Genomic DNA, 18,434 nt, shown 5'->3' with positions numbered 1-18,434 from the left:
CCTGGTACCCAACTATGGGTCGATTCCAAGGTTATAGGGGCATGGTCCCAAGAGCAGTGGCTTTAGACTCTAAAAGTCCAGTCTACCTTTTACCAGGTTGTAATGAAACATCTTTACTCTGAGAACCCGACACACTATATTTCACCTCACTGCTTGCAGGAGGGATTGTGGAAATGCAACAAACATGCCCTAAAGAGACAAGAAATTGGAAACATAGTCTGGTGGTGGACGGTGACCTTTTCTGCCACCAGAGCAAGAGTCCTCTTCATACCAATACGACAGAGGCACAGCTCAGGGGAAACACTGCCACTCTTCACTGCAACACAAATAAAAAAGAAAGTGTGGCGAGTCACAAACTGAAGACGGCAATCCCCCTGGGGGTGGGACCGTAATTTGTGACCATTTAATAAAACACCCACAATCATCCCCCGCAACGCAAGGCCTGCTGGAGCTAAGTGCATGTTCTCTTTGCACTGCTGAAGGGGATGTAATTATTACTGAGAGAAGCTGTAAACATACACTTTGCTTCAATGCTATTCAAACACTTCCACTGGAAAGGAGCAGCTGGTCTCAAAGCATTTCTATAGTCTTATTAAAGTGTGACAGAACAGGAGTATATTTAGTTGCGGCAGTGGCAGGTTGACTGTGCAGCATTTACACATGAACCTTGGTTCGGATTTACAACTGAACCCGACCACATTCACGTCTGGAGCCTCTGGAAATATCATCTTTACCCCAGCCACATCTCCTGATCCACACTTTCTGAAGCCAAACATGTAATCTTTTAAGGATTCTTTTTTCCCTACTCTATAGGTGCTTTGCCTCACATGAGGTGTTGGAAATGGCATGTGCTAAGCACCGTTACACTCATTGCTGTAGTAAACACAGACAGGAATAACTTGAGGGCTTCATCATTACAACCTGCAATTTCCTAAAAAAGATTGCATATTGGACTGTGGGCGGAAGTTGACTGCATGGCAACAAACCCATTTCATCCTGTCTCAACCGATTCATGGAGCTGGATCCAGTCGTAAAACAGCTCCTCTCACTTGGTGTACATTTACTTATTAAAGTCGTTTTTTCCCTGGCCCATTAACATGCCCTCAGTGCAGAAAATGATAAACAGCATCCTCAGGCTCATTCTGAAATTGAATGAATCAAAATGACTAATAACCAGTGTTTGAACACTTCCTGAAGCGGAGGGACCGGCTGACAAGAAATCATTCTGAAGGCGACATGGCCTAAATGTCACTTGGAGTAGAAATTCTCCTGTGGAATTGTTCTTATTAATCATGTAAAAATGTGGCTTGAAAGAGGCAGGGAAGGCACCAAAAATAAAATTGAATGAGTGTGTATCTGCACCATAAAAAGTATGATTAACTTTAATAAATCCTCTTCTATCTAAATTATGTGGAAAACAGGCCATGCTGCTGCTGTTCAGTGGGCCGAGGGCCAGCGGTGCCTCTTCCTTCAAATGAAAACAAAACACCGGCTTCTCAGAGGTGTCAGTGAGAGACAAACAGAGGGATGGAGAAAAAATGAAGTAGTCCTGGCTGAAGCTGCCTTATTAAAACTGCGTGTTCACTGCGTGGGAACTGAAAGTCCAATCAGCTAGCTACTGGCTACCTGCTGTTAATGTCACAATTTCCATGTGTACAGACACACTTGATGTAACTGAGCTCAGTCAGACACTGAAACACTCAAACTGTCTTGTGTTGTGTGAGGGAATGATGGACGAGAGGCTTGCTGCTATTAATGTGCTGCTATTTATTGACTCTGGCATATCTCTCCTGAAGTGACCAAGTTACACAGTAAAATGATACAACTGAACATGGGACATATATACATGGAGAGAAACAGAATATACTGTACTGTATGGACTGGTTAGTCATGCCGTTGGCTTGTCACCCAACTCACACCCAGCACACTGTCAGATCAACACAGTTTTTCTAGCTTCAAAATAAGATAGCTTATTTTGTTGTTCTGTGGATGCATCAAGTCACAACACGAACATGGATGCAAGATATATTATTATATTAGACTACAATCAATCAAACAATCAAGTTTTATTTGAAAAGCCCATATCAACAAATCATAATTTGTCTCATAGGGCTTAACAAGGTACGACGTCCTCTGTCCTTAACCCTCAACAAGAGTAAGTTATTGTCAGTAATGGTAGAATATGTGAGTAGGCATATTGTATATCAAGCAATCTTGTTATAATCATAGTCCACGATCAGCTGCCACCACAATCACGATCCACCACCACGACCGACAATCCACCATCATCAACCAACACCACTGTCCATGATCAGGATCCACCATCACCATCCATAATTGGTTCATCGATTATTGAATAAAGGATTCATGATTTTGTCTATTAAAGCTAAGGTTGATAATCTTAGAAAAGCAAGCAAGAGCAGGCTACACTTTGAAAAACCAATCCATCCCAGCCCCTCCCCTCAGCCCTCTAGTCAAAGCTACGCCCCCAAAACACATGAACATGCACTGATTTAAAACTGGTGGAGGCGGAGTTTACCGTGACTTGCTCACCAACCTCTGACTATGGTCTCTGATACAGTGGTTTAAGTCTCTCTGGCTGAACACTCGGGTCATGCGCAGTGAGAGCATGGGCAGGGTTGTGCGCAGGCAGGCCGGTCGGTCGGTGACAGAGAAGTAAACCAGCCTGTTGTGTTTGCTTTTTTCTTGTGAGGGCCACAGACACTGGCTATTTTATTTTGTTATTTAGTCACTACACCAACATGTGTATTAATGGTGGGTGGTATCACACACTATGCAGACTCTGTTACAAATGAACCCACAGTTCAGTTCAACATTCACAAGCCATAAATCCTTATTAAGTAAATGTAACATTGTTAACCCACAGTTGGAATTTTCCCTCCCTTCTGGGTTACAAACAATAGAATAAGTTAGAGGATTGAATTCTGTTTGGTACCATCATTAAAAGGCCTCTGTGCTGCCATGTAACATATATTAAAACTATACATTGACAACATAAATTAACTGAGATGACTGAAGTATCTTCATTAATGATATTTAACAAGTTGCTTTGCTTGAAGTCCTGTTCCATAAAACCTTTCAGAACAAGAGTTAAAAGTCATATTGGTTCACTCGACACATGCAGTCAGTGACAGACATAATTGGCATCTTGCCACTTGAATACTATGTATTTCCACATTATTAAAATTGCCTTTTCTCAGTGAGGCTCCAGAGACTTAATTAAACCAATGACATTTTGAAAGGGTGTGGGATTTAAGGATAATATGACCTTGGTTTGAGAAGTGGTGCTCCTGGATGGATAACTGCTGCGTCCTTATGTCAGTGCACTTAACCTCCGCTGACCAGCATTTACTCACAAGCTGAACCTGTGTACCCCAGAAGATTTCTGCAGGTACACCAAAGGGTGGTTTTATATATTTGTACATGCTGAAGCGGCTTCTGAAGTTTTACAAAGAAAGGTCACAATGAACATAGTGTTTAAAAAGAAAAATGTTTGTAATGGTTCCATCCAGCTGTGATCACGCATACAACAGCTGAATGCAAAGAGCAGCTATTTGTCTGCATCTTGTAACAAAACAAGGAGGTAAAAGATCGTGAAGAGTGGCGCTTTTGTTTGCGGTTGCTATGCAAATGTAAAATAAAGTGTTTAGCCCGGACAACCTGAAGTAACAAAGGTGAATATGCTGCTGAAATGAAATAAAATAAACAACAAAATGTCATTGCTCTGCTTGTTCATAAAAAAGTCAAAGAGGATAATGCTTACATTTAAAACATCAATTGTATCAGGTGTACTCATCTTAAAATAAAGCTACACTATTTCAGATATTTTTTGGAACAGATATTTCACCCTCGTTTTTAAAATAATCTCCATCCAAGAGCTCGAACAAAGAGGCTGTGTGAGTTGGCGGCGATACAGTGTACATCAACGAACCGTCAAATCAAGTGAAATGTTTTTTCCCTGTCTTTAAATCTAATCCCTAATGTCAAGTCTCTGAACAGATATCTCATCTGAGGCCAGGCTGCAGCTCCTGGTTCAGTTGCACAGACACAACTCTGGTGATGCACTGGTTCCTCAAAATCTGCCAGCGCAGTAGCTCACTCCCTTTAAAGAAAGAGTACAAGACCATGACAGAAACAAAACATGACCTGGAGTCTGGATCAGCTTTTTGTCACTAGCCACGTCACCAAACGACTGCTTTGAGCTGCCAGGAACAAGATTAAGATTTTCTCCGCTGAAAAAAGAAACAGCATACTGTAGCGACTTCTTCTAAATCAACGACTAAAGAGAGTCCTTTTGTCAAAGTGACGAAAGAAAAGGCTGACCACTTTGCTGAACTTTCTTTTTCTTCTATTCTTCCACAGAGAGGTTCAACTTCAGTTTACAGCTCCCAGGCAACCAACCAACATCTAGGCCTGAATTGTTTGTCAGGTGGCAACAGAACAGGATTCTGCCTCTTTGACATAAGAACATCAGCACTTTGGAAAACAGTGAAAGCAAGGGCAGCCCGAGAATGTCACTAAAAAGAAGTTGGGAACAGACAGTACAGCAGTTACTTAGGGTCTGTGTAAGAAATCCAGAACAGGATACAACAGTGAAGGTTGTTTCTACTTGTGAATATATATGGGGCCTTTATTCCGAATGGTAGACTGGGATCCATTGTACCAAAGATGGTATCATCTACTTAAATAATCCCAGAAATCCGCGACATCTCAAGTGTTTTGAAATTCACTCTGGACTAACTATAATAAAACATGACATCAGCGTCATCAAATCCTCAACCTGAAGGTTTACGAGCCGGCCACCAGTCATTCTGACTGTGTGTTGTCTTTTATATCTTTTGGGGGACCTTCAGTGTATTTAAATGATTTTGATAACAGTTATATAAATTCAGTGCAGTAAACCACAGTACAACAGTTTGAAAGGAGGTTGAACTCACCTTTGTTTGAGGAGAATGACCCATACAAAAATCAGGCGAGGTTAACATTTATCACTCCAGAGTCACGACACTTGAGACGCTACACCTGAAAAACAGAGAAAAAGATATATGAGATTTCTGGGTTAAGCTTTAAATAACACGTTTCGCACTTTGGTAAACAGTTGAACATATTTATAAAGGTCAATGAAATGTATTTAAGAAACACAAAAAAGTGTTTAACGAACTAAGTGCAAGAAGGCTTATGAGCGTATATTCCAATGTTTTTTATTCGACAAAGAGGCCTGTATGAGAAAATCATTTTAATCAGTGCTACCTATGGCCCCAACATTTTATTTAAAGTCAAACCAAAGCAGGTGATAAAATATTGACTTAAACATGGCCCATTAAGACAACAGCTTTATGACTAGTCACTTCAAAACCAGTTCCAACTGAACGGCCAAAATCTGGATTTTAAAACCACAACATCATCTGATAAAATCAAAGACAACAGTGCTGTGATGTCGCTCTTTGTACTTGTTAAGATGATCACTCAGAGAGGAAGTTAGGAGCTCATTATTGAGTATGTCAGCTGCTGCTTGGTCACTAAAGAGTTGTTCAGAAAGTAGACAAAAGCACACACATCCCCACTGTCCAGGTGCTGGACAGAATTGATGAAAACCAGAAGAAGAGAAATGTCCACACACATAAAGAGAAGTGGAGTGCAGAGGGAGAGCCCAACCTTGTTGGTCTGTGCTGGTGACTCTTTTCTATAGTAAGTTATTAAGCTTTGCCCCCCCCACAAAAATCACACGATTTCTATCTGAATAAGGCAGTGAAGAGGTCTGAAAAGTCAGTAAATCTAGCAGCAGGCACTAAGTTGGCAACACTGCCTGTAAATGCCCCCTGATGACATAATAGAAACTTTTAATTTTGAAAGAGCAACAGCCAATGAGGATACTAATACTGTAATGTCAGTCAGTCAGTAAGTGACCTCTTGTTGTGGTCCAGCCAAGAACAAGGCAGAGTGAGGCAGGTTTCCCTCAGAACCTCATACACAGACTCATATCCTGACACTACCTGAGTCTGCAATAGTCCTTAATCATTTAATTAATTCCATTAACATTAATAAGGGAAGATTGACTTCCTGTGGTGAAAGAAGCACATCAGCAGCTGACAGTAATGACTGGCAGCTATTACATTTATAATTTAAGATCATCACTGACGGTATCAGTCTAACACTGGTCTGAATGAGATGCTGGAGAACCTTTGTGAACAAGTGGTGAAGGGGTGAACAACGTGAATAAAAGGCTGGGAGTGTTACTTGAGGACGGCAGCATGAGGTGGCGAGGCTGCTGTCCTGTTTGGTCAGGGGGCGAGAGAATACAGGACCTCCAGCTGAGCACTTGACCTCCCTCTCCATCATCCCTCCCTCTTCTCTCTCTGAGCTCTTTAACTGACTCTGTTCTCTCTCTGTCTCCTCCAGTAACAGTTAGCTGAGCACTGCTGATACCCGTGGAGGAAACATTTGCAACATAAATAGACAAAAATGTACTGAAGTAAAAGTACCAAAATTACTTTTCTACTTGAGTAAAAGTACTTGCTTTTAAATATATTATATGTATCAAAAGTAACAACTTGCGAGTGTAGCCTATTCCCTCACGTCTACTACATCATTAACTCTGTTTACTTTGTATTTTGTTTAATACTAGAATAGTTCAGACTCTGGTATATTAATAAAGAATGCTGCAGATGATGCTGCTGAAAATATTTGTATCGTTATATTAATTAATTCTCTTCTGAATCCATCTAAGGTGCAATAATATGAAATGCATTGTAAAAATGTAGAAGTGTAGAAAGCAAAGATATATGTAGGTTCTAGGTTAGCTTTATATTTCGGACATGTTCTTAATAAATAAATAAAACAAAAATATTTATTAGATTTACAACACATAGTCAAAATAAATAAATCATGTCCAAAAAATGCCTCACTATTCAAACATTCATCATAAACAGCTTAATCACAATCAGCAAACATAAACGTTCATGACTCAACGAGAGAGCAGATAAAACTATAGAGCAAAAATAAGCCTTTTCACATCCTATTCTCTTTTTCATTGTGCTACTTCACCTCCACTCTTATCCATTTCATGTATTCAGTATATTGGTTTTAAACATCAGCTGTTCCATGGAGCAAAACCTTTCACTGTTAAACAAAGACTTTTTGTTCCAGTCCTCACTAATTGTTTCTTGAACATATACATTTCTCTCAAATTGTGCTGACTTCTCATTTGAAACAGCAGCTAAATACCGCTGGGTAATAAATGATTTCTTGCTTTATACATGATTTGACCCATTTTGAAGTCGACCAAGTCTTTAAACTTTAGTGCTTTTAGTTTTGTAAAAAGTGACAGTAGGGTAAAAGTGAAAACTAACTGAAAACAAATCTTCTTAGGTAAAGTACAGATGCATGAAAAGTTTACTGAAGTATAGTAACAAAGAAAATGTACTTAGTTACATCCTGGCCGCCACATGTGAAAATGTCACACGTTGTATATATCCACAGTGTCAAAATAAAAGACTGTGATGGCTGCAACTAAATGAAGCACAAGCAGATAAATAAAACACATTTAAATGAAGTCCTCCCCAATCATCAACATTTTTGTTCGGCTGCGAATACAGAAAACACAAGCAAATGCAGAAACACTGATTCCACTGCATTTCTTATTTGCTTGCACTGATTCAGTTTTATCTGTGAAATCTTTGTCCCTTTGGTGAAGATGTTTTCTGAGGTTGTGTTGTGTCTGCGCTAAGCTCCCTAGAGCTGCCACGAAGGAAACAGATGAAGCTCCAAATAATCGTGACGAGAGATTTTCTAAACTAATTTAGGTTCTTTCTTTGCACCTTCTACAACTACAGAGTCATATGCAGCCGTACGTTCTCAAAAAACAGATTTTCAGTAAAAAGCATAAAAAACCCTGCTTTGTTGAGAATGGGACGACATTTACAATTCCTGGGAGGCTTGTGAGGGAAAAGTGACAGAAGTGCTTGCAAGTGGCCGCCTCATTCACTGGTATTGCTCATTTTGCAGGATCTCTTATGTGACACCATTACAGCTGAAGGTTTTTTTTTTTTGGTATTGTTTTTACAAAGGGGTGATTCAATGCTTTATGAAAAGAACAAAAAAAGTTGTGTTCTACAGAGCAAGCAAACACAGACTTAAACTTTCTTTTCAACAGCCCCCAGGGGCAGATTAGTTTGAAACAAAGGCATCTTAGAAAATACATCCAACAATCAGTGGCAGCTTTGGGCTGAGTCATAATTTATTGCGGGTGCACACTGCACAGTAGCGCCTGTTGGTGTCAGACTCAACACTGGGCATCAGACTCCAAATAGTTGCAAGAAACTGGAGCTCGGAAAACGATCACATTACAGCATTGTTGGGCTTCTATTAAGGCAGATGACATGTTTTGAGTGGAGCTCTGTGGTGGCTAATAGTGGGGAGGGTTTTCCCTTTTGTTGTCAATGCTCACGTTTCATTGCCCTAGAATCATCGCATGCTGCAGATACAAGGGAACAGCTTGATATCAAACAGCTTGTTATCGGCCTTCATGTCTTCTGTAACCACCCGACTATTAAAAGGTCTGTGTAGCTCTCTGATTTGTATGAGAAAAACACATCCCACACAGGCTTTGACATAAGACGAGTGGAAAAAACGTAATTCTGTTTTTACTGACTTGAAGTGGTCAATGAAGCTCACTGCCAGCGTCTTCTTTTTCTCCTCTTTCCCTCACTCACACACACATACATGCACACACACACACACACACACACACACACACACACACACACACACACACACACACACACACACAACAACACACACACACACAGTGGTCAGAGGTGGGCAGCGTCCATAAATAGAATGGAAAGTAGGCAAGTGGCTTCTGGGAGTGGCTTTTACTGGGAATATGATCGATTAAAAAGCAATTTGCTCCTCTGCTCTGGCCCTGCATTCCTAAATGACACCCCCCCCCCCCCCCCCATCCCCACAGTCCAGATGGAGCTTTGAGGGGTCGGAGGAGCCGGCCCGCCCCACCTGCTCCCTCCATCTATGGCTGCCAGACCCAGTGCCCCTCCCCACACACACCCAGCCTCCACTCCCAAGCCCGAGCCCCGGTCACAGTCTGCTGGGCACTTGCAGAGCGACCAGGCAGAAACGTCCAGGCAGCCCTCGCTGGTCTGACAGAAAATCTAGACTTTGTTCCAACATACAGAGGACTTGAGAAAGCTTAAATAAAGGCGTGACGGCAGGTTAAGACAAACAGGAACAGAACACTGCACAGAGGAAACTCAGACAAGGCGAGAATTCGATTCAGTATATTCTGTCAAGGTTCACTGGAGCAACACCAGACTGTACAACAGCTACTGCACATACCAATGTGGGGTCTACATTTTTGAAGATGTCCTCGTGTTAGACTTGTATATACAAATATAGCCTCTTGAACACACAGTGCCCAAATTGCAATGGTTCAAAAGTAACTGGATACTTGGCGTCTAAATGTTTCTTGGGCAGCTGTGTGTGGTTTCAGTGTTCAAGAGCTGAGAGTTTCCATTTGAACTGAAGTGGAGTTGTTTATCAGAATGACGATCAATGAAGTGAAGAGGAAAATAATGACGTCAAAAAAATCTATCAGAGTGACATCAAAGTTAGTTGATTTGATGTTTTCTAGTTTCACTCCACACCTGCCTTTTTAAAGAGTGTACCCAACAGTTGATGTTGGCAACAGAACTAGCAGACAGAAAAGCAGTGTTGTGGATGCATGAAGAATCGTAAGCATGGAGAAGGAATATCCTTTTTAACGACAGAGAAGTCAAGAGCACAATCCAGAATGTAGGTACATGTATTCATACTAAATTCATAGAAGGTCACCATAACCTTTACCTTCGACGACTGAAATTAGGATTTAAAATGATTCTCTCAAGGCAAGATAACATGTTCACAAGGCAAGAATGACTTTATTTACCTTGATCTTTGAACTCCAAATTCTAATCAAGTCATTCTTGAGTCTAATTGAACGTTTATACCAGATTTTAAGAAATTCCCTCAAGGTGTTTACGAGATGTTGCATTCATAATACCAAAAACATCTTTTATAATTCATAGCGACCTTGACCTTTGACCATCAAAATCGAATCACTTCATTATAGCGTCCAACTGAACATTTCTACCAAATTTGAAAAAAAATTCCCTCAAGGCTTTCTTGACATATTATGTTCACAAGACTGGGACAGGACGGCCAGCTGGACAACCCGAAAACATAACGCCTTCAGGCGCTGGTTGTTGTCAGCGCGGAGGCATAAAAACACACAGGCCAGAATCACTAAATCAAAGTTCTCTGAAATTATAACAAATTATTAACCCAGGATGAAAGTGAGGAGAAACAAGGAGCAGCTCATGACCCAAAGCCACCACCTCATCAGTCAATCATGGCAGTCAGTCTGTCACTGCTCAGGCATGTACGACTCCAATGGAACAGACACACTGGCTTTTATTGATGGATGATTTCACTGCTGACAGAAGCAACAAGATGAATGCAGAGGGATACAGGAGCATGATCTGTGATCCGATTCAGCCACATGCATCAAAACTCAATGGACCACATTTCATCACTCAGCAGGACAAGGACAAGGATCTACAGCGTACTGCCAAAGCAGCCAAAGAGCCGTTCAAGGTGAGGATGTGGGATTTCCTCGACTGGTCGAGTCAATGACCTGAACTCAGTCTGACTGAGTAGCTTTACACTTTGAGGAAGACCCCACGACATGCAAGAGCTGAAATCCTGGGGGTGGGGTGGGGGGATTACCTGAGGAAGTCTACCTGGTAAGACAAGTGTCAGCTGATCTGTTTGGGTCAAGATTTCCGGCCCTCAATAAGTGTAACACAAATTTCAAGACAATTTCAAGCTAATCAGCAAAGGAAATGTGGATGACTGCACGTCTCTATCCACTGTCATTATGCAAATATTAGAAGTTAGCTCATTGAGATAAACAGCTGGAGGAGCCTCTCCTGTTGGGTTCCACTGAACCGTTGCAGAAGAAGATGTCACAGAACACTTCATGTATTAAAATGAGAAAAGTAATAGTCTCATTGTCGCTGCACATAGATGATTTCATCTGCTGCTATTTTTCTCATCAGCAGATGTTTAAGTCATATACTTCATGTAGATCATGATTGATTTGATTAGAACTTTTCCACTTCAGCCAAGCACAACCTATTTTGGTGTTGTTTTGGCAAAACCCTCCTTTACACTGATATTTAAAGGAGCTAACAGTTACAGTTCTAACTCAGTTTAATTAAATTGTTCTAAATTGTAATGTAATCCATTACATCGACTAATTCCACCACTAATTTAAAGAAAAGGTTCCAAAGTAACTTTTCTTCCGACATATGCCACACAGTTTCACAGCACCAGGAATGAGAGCTGAAATAATCAATACGTCACTTATTTCATCCGTCCAGAGAAAATCTATTTGGCAAAGAAAATACTATACATTCTGGTTCCAACTCTCCAAACATAAGGATACGCTGATTCTTTTCTTGTAGCCAGTAGATAAAGAAAATATTCAAAAGTCGCAGTCATACTGCAAATTCCTGCACATGCACTATGTGAGGTACAGAGACAGAGTTAATAGCTGCAGCGTAACCCCTGGCCCTGAACATGCCGCGAGTGTGTCTGATCACCTGCTGGGGAAAGAGGCTGTGGTGAAGAGACAATGGTAGGAGGGGAGGACAGGCAGGACCATATGGTTCCAGGCCTCACAGTTTGGCTACATGTGTGGAAGTGCACTTTGGGAAATTGGTGATCCTACTGTCACTGATAATGAACTATAAAAAAAGACATGCAAGATTGTGAACAGTTGAGTTAAAATGTTTTCATAGCTATGGATGTAAAACACACATTGGATTGTATCAGTTTCAGATCCATGTGCACCAGCAGGGGTTCCAAAAACATATAATAGACAGAGCTGAAAGATAAACACTAATTTGAAATGTTAGGGAGCACACTCTCTGTTACCATACAGGAACACAAGGAACGGTGGAGAAAACATACTGAGCTGTGGATAACTTCATTGTTGTTTCACCTGAACCTCGCTCAATCACATAAAGTGCAGTCATTTAAAGAAAATTTTACATTTGGGTCAAAAAAACTCTTTGAACTTATTAAGCTACTACACAGAGCTGCTCATGTCTTTCATCAGATTCACTGCATTGACTTTCCTACAAGACACGAGACTCAAACCTGCGGTGTCTCTACTGTTTCAGCCCTTCTGCAACACATCCTCCGGTTATCTTCACTGTCTGTGGCTCTTGGCTTCAGCAGAGTTTGGCTGCAGACCTCTGCAGACTCGGTGGCTGGAGGTTAATTGATGCTGACACATGACGTAGTGTGGAAGTAATTTGCGGGGTGATCTTGCTTCTTTATCAATGACACTAACCAACATACACACTGACAGGAGGGAGGCAGTTAGCAGATGTGAGTCTGTCCAGAAGGTTTATTCCCACATTCAATGTAAATCGGATTATAACTAAATGAAAGCTGAAGTTGTAAATAATGGAAATGACCTTTTGAAAGTATTTGTAATACAAATGTAATACTTATCATGTTTCATTTTAAATGTTTTTAGATAGCCTACTTTAATCACTTATCATCATATGATCAGAAGACAGAATTAAAGCTATAGTTAGACACTTTTAACTGCAAACCTGATTTGTTTCCAAGACTTAGACAAGAAGACTGTTATCACTACAACCAGAAGACAATTTTCTGATTAAGAGTTATACTGTATATAGAGTTGTTCATTTGTTTCTGAAACACTTTTTATATTATATATAATCATCCTGATAGCCATCACTAAATAAGGTAAAAAATCAGGTGTCTGTGGCCCTGTAATACTGTAATAAACATTTGGCCTGAATGAAATGATTGGTTGGCGTAAGTGTCCATCCCTAACCGACCTGTCAGCCTGCATGCACCCTGCCTGGGCTCTTACTGCGCATGACCAGAGTCTCCAGCTGGAGAGACATACATCTCTGAAGCACAGACGACAGACAGAGGTTAGTGATAGTCACACAAAAGCTGGCTACTAGCTAGTTGTCAGTGCATTTTCATGTGTTTTGGGGGCATAGCTTTGACAAAATGGCTGATGGGAGGGGGAGGGATGTATCGGTTTCAAAGTGTAACCTGCTTTTGCTAGCTTTGCCAGGATTACCAACCCTAGATTAATACATTATAGCTTGTTTGTTTCATATGTAGGGTAAGTATAATCTATGTCAAATGCATCATATTAAGCACACATCCAAATCTGAGCAATAAATTCTCTTCTCCACCATCTTCCCTTAACTTTGCATTATTTGGCTGCCAATGAGGCCACAGATTGAACTTCATTCATACTATCATTTATTTAAAGGCTACTGGACCTTTAAGGCCATAATCGAATGCTCTAACCGGTGTCTTTGGTCAATGGCTGAGTGACCTTGCATGGTTGATCAGAGGTCCCAGGAGTGTGCTGCTAATGGGATCAGGGGATAGTGGGGGTGGGGGAGTGGAGGCGGTGGAGGGTCTTACTGGATTTCGGTGACAAGAAAGAACCAAAATTAAAGCCCCACAGCAGAAAGAGAAAAAAACCATCAGGACTTTTCTCCCTCGTCTCTTTACTCACTCAGAGTGGCTGGCTGATTGATTCATTCTTATGAATGTTAATACTGGAGAAACTCTTCCAAAGCTCACCTTGACAGAATAGATTTTCCTTAAAAAATAATTCTACCGAGGAATAATGGGAACTAGTAAAAAGTGCCTCAAAGGCTGGATTCAATGGCTGTGAAGTTTCCCTTTGGTGTAAAAACGACTCTCTGCAGACAGCGGGTCTAATCTTAAAACTATGGAACAGATTTAATACAGGTGTGTTTGACTTTATGACCTATTGTCTCTTTGCTCCATCTTCGGTCATAAAATATTCAGCTATCTTGGGCATGTGGATTAATAAGAAGGTTATTGCTGCGGTTGCAGAAAATCCTCAAAGCACAAATTTAAATTTTTTGTTCTCATAGTGAGATAGATTTATATTGATAATTTCCTACTCTAGGGTCTCACAAAGCCAGACACATAATAAAAAACCCCAAATACATGACTGTCAATCTGAAAAATGCTTTTTCCTTTTTGAAACAATCAAACAGCAGCTAAAGAAGCAGCAACTTCCACTCTCACCTCTGAGAGTTTGAAAATTAGATGCTCCCAGACAGAAATGTGCAAAGACACTTCCACTTGATATGGCACTAAAAGCTATAGTATCCTATTAAGGTTTATGAATTAGCCAGTAAACACACAGACATTTTACATCTAACCTAGTGAGGACATTCATTGGCATAATGCATTCCCTAGTCCCTTAACCCTAACGTTCACAGCTCAATGCCTAACCCTAACCCTAATTCTAACCCTAACCCTGAAACCAAGTCTTAACCATCAAACAGCCCATTAAAAGTGGGTCAGAAAGTGAGGACTGGCCAAAATGTCCTCACTCTGTAGGTTGTAGACTCGAAATGGTCCTCACAAAGATATCTGTACAGGTACACACACATACACAAACACACACACACACACACACACACACACACACAGCTTTTTTTGGCACAAGCAATGTGTCAAACAATAGTTGCCAAGTCTGCTGCCTGCAACAAAAGATGGAAAGAATTAGAGGAATGGAAATGGTGATTCAATGCTGTTATGAAAACTGGAGCAACGCATGCAATGGCAGAGTGAAAACCCATTCAGACAGACTTAGTGCACTGCAGAATGTCTTCACTCTCCCTGACACTCTCTCTATAGCACTGAAAAATGTCCCCGAGTTTTTAACACACACACAGGTTTGTGCAGCTATCCTTATTAAGACTTTGAATTTATTTTCATTTATTGTGGACAGCTTAACCAAAACCCTATCCCCGAACTTGACTATAACCAAATCATGCCCAATCCTAAACTTAACCTGACCACGTTTGACATCTTACCCCTAACCTTAACCAAGCTCTCAAAAGTCTTGCAATAATAGGACCGAGTTTAGGTCCCCATAAGGTCTATTGGTCCTGATAAAGTCCGTGTTTATGCACACACACACATATACATACATACATACATACATACACACATACAGACAAACCACCCCTCCTTTTGCTCAGTCTGCCTGGCATTCTATATTAAGATTCAATATTTAATTGCCCTGTCACCCCGATGAACGGAAATTTTCAAAATCTGACTCAGATATTAATATGTGCATAATAGTAGTAGAAATATGAGGTGAATCCAGGTAAAAGACATTATTCCCTCCTGGTTTTCCTTGCGAAAGAGAAACAGACAAGTTAGATTTTTAGAATTCCACAAAGAGGGGCAGCAACTCAATATCATGTCCCAAATATTTTGCACATTCAGTGCATTTCAGTCCATTTATACCCTCGGACCTAACTCAGCTCTCCTTTCACGCCCAACAAAGTTACAGTATATTGAATTCTCCCAATAGAAAGTGCAAGTGCAGACCTTTCTGACATCTATTTAAAGCCTTCAGCCATATATCTTAGTCTGGCACCCATCCAGGAGCGGTAAATACCCGTGCACAGGCAGCAGCAGCATTGCAACACAACAGAGCAGATTGGTATTCAGAGTGGCAGCTTCCAAAGTTGAAGCTGCATAAATAGTCCAAACTATTACATAAAGGTAAACAAACAACACAGTGCCGAATCATACCAGGTCTGAGCGGCAGCAGGTGGATGAATGAAAGGCTGCTCAGCTCATCAAATGGTGTAATAATGTGTCTCAAATCATTAATCTTTGTGTTGGAGGACAGAACAAAAGGTGTTGAGATGAAGGCATAAAGTGAGAGCAGGAAGATAAGACAGCACAGGTAGACAGAAAGTGGGCCACGCAGCTCAAAGCGAGCTGTAAAGTTTTTCGTCTTTCAGCACGAACCTTCACCGTGGTAGCAAGAGACCAAACTGTAGCGTAATGTGTGGTAGATGATGTCTTGCAATAGCTGCCAGACCTTTTTTCCCCCAGAAATCATAGCACACAACTAATGAGCTTCACAAGTTTGGAAAAAAGACCACACTAGCACGTAGACACACACACACACACACACACTCGTCCTATTTATTATATTCACGCAGCTCACTAACAGCCAGACATCTCCCTATACCACAGCCACAATGTGACACTCTTGTCTGTTTGCAGGCAGAGAAATAAATATCCCGTCTTTCACATTTTTTGTTGGTGTCACATCAGCCAACACAAGCTACATCTAATTTGAATGGCGTCTGCAGCCTGCCAGGAGAAGGAATCCAAGATGAGAGACAGGAGAAATACAGAAAGAGAGTCAGTGGGGAGAGAAAGAGCAAAAGGACACGAAGGATATGAAATAGGGATGATGGAGGATGAAGAGCAGAGGTGGACTTCCACATCTCGGGGTTCTCCCTCATGAGGGAGTTTCGTGGCAGTCTGTCTGTGCTGCTGTCAAACAGCATCAGCGTTCTCCTTCTGCACAAGAGCCGGGGTCGTAAATCCATAAAATCCTGCAGATCCGCTCTCTCACTGTCGAGCCACATGAAGCGCAGTCAAAAGAAACATGTTGGATTGTCAAACAGTCTATAGCTACGATGCTGGAGAGGACAGTGCGAGTTGATAGCAGAAGTAAAATATTAGATCAATCGGCACATCAGTTAAAATGCAGTTGGTGCGGAGAAACAGTCCTTTGAGAAACGTTTAATATATAATAATAAATCAAATGAGCTCATTCCATTATTTATTGGAACGGGCCAGTATGTGACATACTAGTGTGGAATGTGGAAACATTACCATGATATTTACTACTTTTGCTTATGCAAAAGTAGTAAATATACTTTTGCAAACATGTGCTGACATGTTTGCATTTAATATGGAAAATATTTCAGTCCTAATGTTTTAGTTGGTCATGTAATAACCCCAGATCGCCTGTGTCTGTCTCATGGCCCCGCTCAGACCTGCTATTAACATCTGTCCTGATCACAGGCGGACAGCTTTTACTTTGTCTGTTCACACCTGGCATGATAATGAATGTGTCTCCTGTGACCACTTGTGACTGGATCTCACTTCACCACTCAATATGCAAATCATCAGGCACATCATTTGTGTTCACAAAGACTCAGTTTACAGATGTGTCCACTGTCAATGTGTTTGTGCGAGTCTGTGTGTTGGCAAGAGCGGGAGAGCTCTTACTGAAGGTCTCTGCCCTGTATGAGACTGGTCACCTGCCCAAGTTGAACGTCACCTCAACAAATGTGAGCATTGACAGTGCGGATGAGATGAGGATTGGATAAGTTAATTATGAATGAGAAACCTTTAGAATCAGACTCTATCTGCCTCGCCTGGTCACACAATAGCTGTTACTTCTGTGTATCCAGTGTCCACATCCTTCGGAGGCTGCTTTAAAGACAGATTGAGTCACACCGGCACAGTTAGATTGTCCCATTTCAAAGGCTTATCCTCGTCCTTCCACTTCCTCTCCAGCAGGTGGATCTTTGGTGACATTAATGGAACCAGCAGGTGACGAGATGTCTGATGATTGAGTCTCATGTTTCAACTCAACTGAAGAGCAATGTTAAATAACCAAGGGGCAGTAAGGGCGGGTCAAGCTTGAATCAAGTAAATTCTACCTCATTTCTGTTCCGCTTTCACGGTCTACACGGCCCACACCATCGCTGGCAGTGTCAGACGTACATGTAAATGTGGACACTCAGAATAATAAGGAAACGGGCAATCTCTTGGTGCACCATCATACAGTGTGTGTTGGGTTTGTAGTAAAGCCCAATTTATCTCAACTGATACAAAATGAATGTGTCCATGACTAAACAAGATGTTTTACAGCTGAAAATATATTTGAATTTCATTTTTTCCAAAAGAAGAAATAGCATTGGTATTTATTTTTTCTGTATTGTGAGTCTGTTTACTGAAAATATAGTTCAGTATACAAACCGATAAGAGAATACTTATTGTTTTATAAAGAATATATTTTTTATAAGAGGCAATCTGAGAGCTAGAACAGTATTTAGACGCCATCTCTCCACGTAATACATCTAAAAGCATCTAACTTGTTCATACGTCTTTGAGCAGGTCCCAGCATTACTAAAAGTTCCATGTGTGTGTTTTAACGACTGAGCCCTGACCTCCATGTTGCAGGTGAAGGGAAACATGAAGCTGCCGTTCATTATCTGAAATATTGTGGAATTAACAACCTCCCTGAAATGTGTCTTGTCCTGTGTGAAAACATGATACACTCAGCACACACAGAACCATTTGGACATTTCATGAGGTTAAAAAAGGCCACTATTGTCGTGCCCTCCCCATCAGAGACATTGTGCCTTTACAGGAAGCGAGCATTATCATTTTGATTGACAACCACTCCAGGAGACGGATGTGGA

The 18,434-nt window shown here is 41.1% G+C and overlaps 1 protein-coding gene across 8 annotated transcripts in view; it reads right to left on the bottom strand.

Annotated features, from left to right (window-relative positions):
• arvcfb (ARVCF delta catenin family member b) overlaps positions 1-18,434 on the bottom strand; it is a 228,590-nt gene that overhangs the window by 174,091 nt on the left and 36,065 nt on the right. For all 8 annotated transcript variants that reach the window (XM_034594796.1, XM_034594802.1, XM_034594801.1 and 5 more), the window contains exon 2: positions 4,959-5,043. The gene's annotated coding sequence lies outside the window, so the exon portion shown is untranslated. The remainder of the gene's footprint in view (positions 1-4,958; positions 5,044-18,434) is intronic.

This window comes from Hippoglossus hippoglossus, chromosome 9, assembly GCF_009819705.1.
Source record: "Hippoglossus hippoglossus isolate fHipHip1 chromosome 9, fHipHip1.pri, whole genome shotgun sequence".
NCBI lineage: Eukaryota > Metazoa > Chordata > Actinopteri > Pleuronectiformes > Pleuronectidae > Hippoglossus > Hippoglossus hippoglossus.
This window is presented reverse-complemented; position numbering and strand designations above follow the sequence as displayed.